The following is a 4329-nucleotide window of genomic DNA, read 5'->3' as shown; positions in this document are numbered from 1 at the left end:
TGTAACGTGACATCGAGATGGATTCTAGGCGGAATGCCTAGAATCTCAGCCAACAACCCAGCAGTTATTTCCTTCCTCCTCTTTGCCACCATAACAAAAATTCTACTCCCCTCCACCTCCCTCGTGTTGTAAAACCGTCGAACTAAGTCTTCGTGGTAAAAGGCTTTGGTCGAGTACCACAAGCTATTCCAGTCTCTACTGATCATTTCGTCATCGTAAAACGGCGTGAAGTGGTCGCCAGTAAATGCTTGCTCTGGCAAAATTCGACGTTGTTGAGCCATTGGAGTGTTTGGAATGTAGTGGGGGTTGGAATTTTAGTCAACCGAATGAAACAACCAGTGGTAGTGGTGCGGTGGTGGCGCGACAGCTTAATTTTTTTAATTTTCGTGGGTTTTTTGGTGATGTAAGTTGGTGGATTTGGTGGTGGTTTGGTTTTAGAGAAGATTTGAACTTGATTTGAATCTGGGCGTGGGTTTAATTAGGTTTCTTTTTTAATTTTTGGATTTAGGTTTTGAAGTTTTGGTTTTTGTTTGATAATGGCGGTTTGAGAAGATGAAGGACGATTTGTTGGTGGAGGAGCAAGTGGCGGCTGCAGTCTTGGCGAAGTTTGGGCCCAAGCCCAATTCGAAATTTTCTAATTTTTCGATTTTTCGCGCCACTTCAAACTAATATTGCCGCTTCGTTACCGGTCCGATTTTTGCGAATGAGATATGGAAATGATCAGAAGATAATTTCCAATCCAATGATCCATAAAACACTCTATTCCGACTGTGGATGACATATAAGATAGTGGAAAACGCCTCAAAGTGCGTGCATGACATACGTTATGCGAACGAATGAACTCTAAATTCATAGATTATGTCAACCCGAATTGAAATACAATTAAACGGCCTAAGCAACTCTAATGGGACCTAAACATTATAGGAAGGAAACACGAACACCCCACCCCCAAACAAATTTTTTACAACAAAGTTTAGAAAATTTGTTTTTTTAAGTGGGTCTTTTAAAGTCAGATTCCCAAGACTTCCTAGATTACTATGTTTATATATATATATTTACTTTTATAATGAAAAACAATAAGCAATAAAGACATAATTCACCCCATAGAGAAACATGACTAAAAAATCCGAGAAAACATGTAAGAGTGGAAAACGTGAATTATGTTAAACGTGGACTTAGGATCCAGTACTTACAGCCACACACTCCATAGGGAGGGCCCGGTTACCTTAATGGTGCACTCACCAATATCTGGAAATGAAAGGAATGCACCAAACACAACAAATTGAGTAGTTTATAGTCAGATACTCGAGACTTTATCTAACATGTGTATGAACATGCAGTTTATCATATATCAACAACCGAAATAGTTGTGGATCATTCCATAAATAAATATCACAGAAAACATATCCAAACACAATCAAGCACCAAGATTTCCTATGACGCAACCTAGTGAAATGAAAGCGAAGTCGGATAACCCTATAACGTAACCTAGCATGCACCTTCTTTTTCATTTTTGAACGAGAGGGTGTCCTAGTGAATAAGTGTGGAAAAGTGAATGGTTGTGGAAGATATGGTGGATATAGATAAGTTGTAGAAGGAAAGCATAGAAAAAATGAGGATGTGTGTTTAGCACAAAACTCATTCATAGTGTAGGTAGGGACTGTCTCAATTCTGAAAATGAAGGTGTCAAATGGTTTGTCCTTCTGAAGTATTTGTTTACTAGGTAGATTTAAAAAATTATGAAGCATAGGAGAAACAAAAGGATCGAGTGCAAACTCGAGATTCCTTTGAAAGGGTGGAAGGAGGGGAGTCGAGGTGGAAGTTGTGCAAAGTAGTTATTGATAGGGTGAATCATCACCTGCTCTAAGAAACTCATCGAATTCCTCATCTAGATTGGTCATATCCACATTACTATGGTAGTCCTCTATATCTTTGAGAAAGTCATCTATCTCGTCCTCATCCATAATATGTGTATCGACTAGTGTAGGGATGAAAATGTTGGAGTCTGAACTTCCAAAGGAAAGAAATTTGGGCATATGATTATCAAGGAACGTGTTGTTGAAATAATCTCGAGCGAAGCCCTCGATCATGCTAACCTCTCCATCCATAGACGAATCGGGTAAATGTGTCTTTGTTTTAAAAACATTTACTTCAACAGCAAGATGGCCAAAAGACATGGACATTGAACCATTGCGGCAATTAATGAGCGCATTGGCAGTTGCTAGGAAGGGACGCCCTAAGATGATCGGAACAGAGTCGTTAGCGACTTCTGTATCGAGGATGACAAAATCAGCCGGATAGTAGAAATCTTGAACTTTTACCAGCACATTTTTGACCACACCCTTAGGATACTAATTGCAACGTCATTTTAGTGGGTTGCATCTCGTCTAGACCTATTTGTCTATATAAATAAAATGGGAGTAAGTTAACACTAGTCCCCAGGTCTAATAACGCGGTCGTCGTATAAGAATCTCCTAAGGTGCATTGTACAGTAGGACGACCAGGGTCCTTGTACTTAACAATTCCATTATGTTGAGATAGAGTTGGGAATTGTTCTGTTAAAAAGGCGTCTTTTGGTATGTTGGTCTTACGCCTAGTAGTACACAACTCCTTAAGAAAGTTAGCATGGTGTGGTAGTTTTTTAATAGCTTCGAGGAAGGGAAGGTTTATAGTTAGATTCTTGAAAACGTCCCTAATCTCCTCATAATTTGTATCCCTAGTTAACATGGCTAATTTTTGTGGAAATGGTGGTTTCTGTCTATATTTAAGCAATGGTATCACCGGATGTTTAACCGTGGCTTCCTGTTTCTTAGGTTGTGTTTTGTAACCGGGTACCTCTACGGTGGTAGGCTCTTCAGTTCTATTTCAAGATCTAGTAAAATAGCGGTGTAGGGGGCTCTTGGTGGGGTAACTATAGGCATAGTTACTTTGTTATCAACCACTCTGCCAGAACGGAGAGTGGTGATGGCATTTAGCTCACCTACATTTTCATATTCATTACTAGTATTATTGGTTACCTCAAAGGCTGTGTTGTTGTTTTAGGATTAGGTATTGCCTGACCTGAAAACACACCTTTGGGTTGGGCTTTATCTTGGGCCAACTGTTGGGTTAAATTATTAACGGATTGTAGAAGCTGTTGGTTAGATTGAGCCATGGTTTGGAAAAGTTTTTGGCTCACTTGTATGAAGGTGTCAAGACGATCCGGTTGTGTGGGTGTAGTAGTCACGGGTGGTGTGACTGGAACTATCTCGCGTGAATTATTTATGGGCGGATTTTGATAGTTATTATTTACCGGGACGATACCTCTATTAGCATTATAATTATTATAACTACCTTGACCTTGTACTTGACCTTGTCGAGGTTGCACTTGGTTGTTGTAATTATTAAAATTACCCTGACCCTGTCCTTGTCATGGTGGAGCTTGGTTAAAACTGTGCGTTGGCCTAACATATTGATTATTGTACCACTGGCGGTGTGGCGTGTTGGTTATTTCTCCAACCGAAGTTGGGATTTTGTCTCCAAGGGCGTTAGGTTCACTATTAATGGAACAAGCCTGTTCATAGGCTATAGGGACGATGGGAGTCGGGATGTTGAGGACTCCAACGAAACTACATGGATTTGAATTTACATTCATGACGGGGGATAGGCTTTTGTTGAACGAAATGGCCTCTACCTTTTTAGTGAGTGATTCGATTAGAGTTTTAAGCTTCGGGATCGTGTTTAATTTCAAACATACCGCGCCTTAACTATATTAGAAGAACTAGCGGAGCGGTGGATATCATCACTACCCCCAGTTGTTATTTAAACTTAGTTTGGTCCTCTATAAATTTATAAGCCTCTCGAGGCTCCTTTACTTAAGAAACTACCCCATTCATTATGTCAAGGACTTCTTTATGGTGGTGTAGAAGTCCTTTGAAAAAGCCGCACCTAACTAACGTGTCTTTAAGCTAAGTTATGATGTGGACACTCTATAAGGAGATCGGTGAAACGATTCCAAGCCTCTGAAAATGATTCATGAGGATTTTGTCGAAAAGAAATGAATCTTGGAAAGCATCTTATCCGTCTTTAGGGGTGGGTAAAATGTTCCATAAACAAATTGAACATGTTTAGCCCACGAGTCCACAGATTAGGCGCTTGGGCAGTTAACCAAGACGCCGCCTTATCGGCTAAGGTGAAAGGGAATACCCTCAGTTTAATTTGTTCCGCACCAACCGTAGGATGATGGAATGTTGTAAGGACTTGTTCAATCCTACACATGTGCTGATAAGGTTTTTCATGAACCATGAAAAATGGGTAACAAATTAAAAATATTTGGGGGGATTCGGAAAT

The 4329-nt window shown here is 40.0% G+C and overlaps 1 pseudogene; it reads left to right on the top strand.

Annotated features, from left to right (window-relative positions):
- The first annotated feature begins 3949 nt into the window (after positions 1–3949).
- LOC147515206 (small nucleolar RNA R71) lies at positions 3950–4044 on the top strand (annotated as a pseudogene).
- Positions 4045–4329: the final 285 nt, after the last annotated feature.

The sequence above is a fragment of the Coptis chinensis genome, chromosome 2 (genome assembly GCF_015680905.1).
Source record: "Coptis chinensis isolate HL-2020 chromosome 2, ASM1568090v1, whole genome shotgun sequence".
NCBI lineage: Eukaryota > Viridiplantae > Streptophyta > Magnoliopsida > Ranunculales > Ranunculaceae > Coptis > Coptis chinensis.
This window is presented reverse-complemented; position numbering and strand designations above follow the sequence as displayed.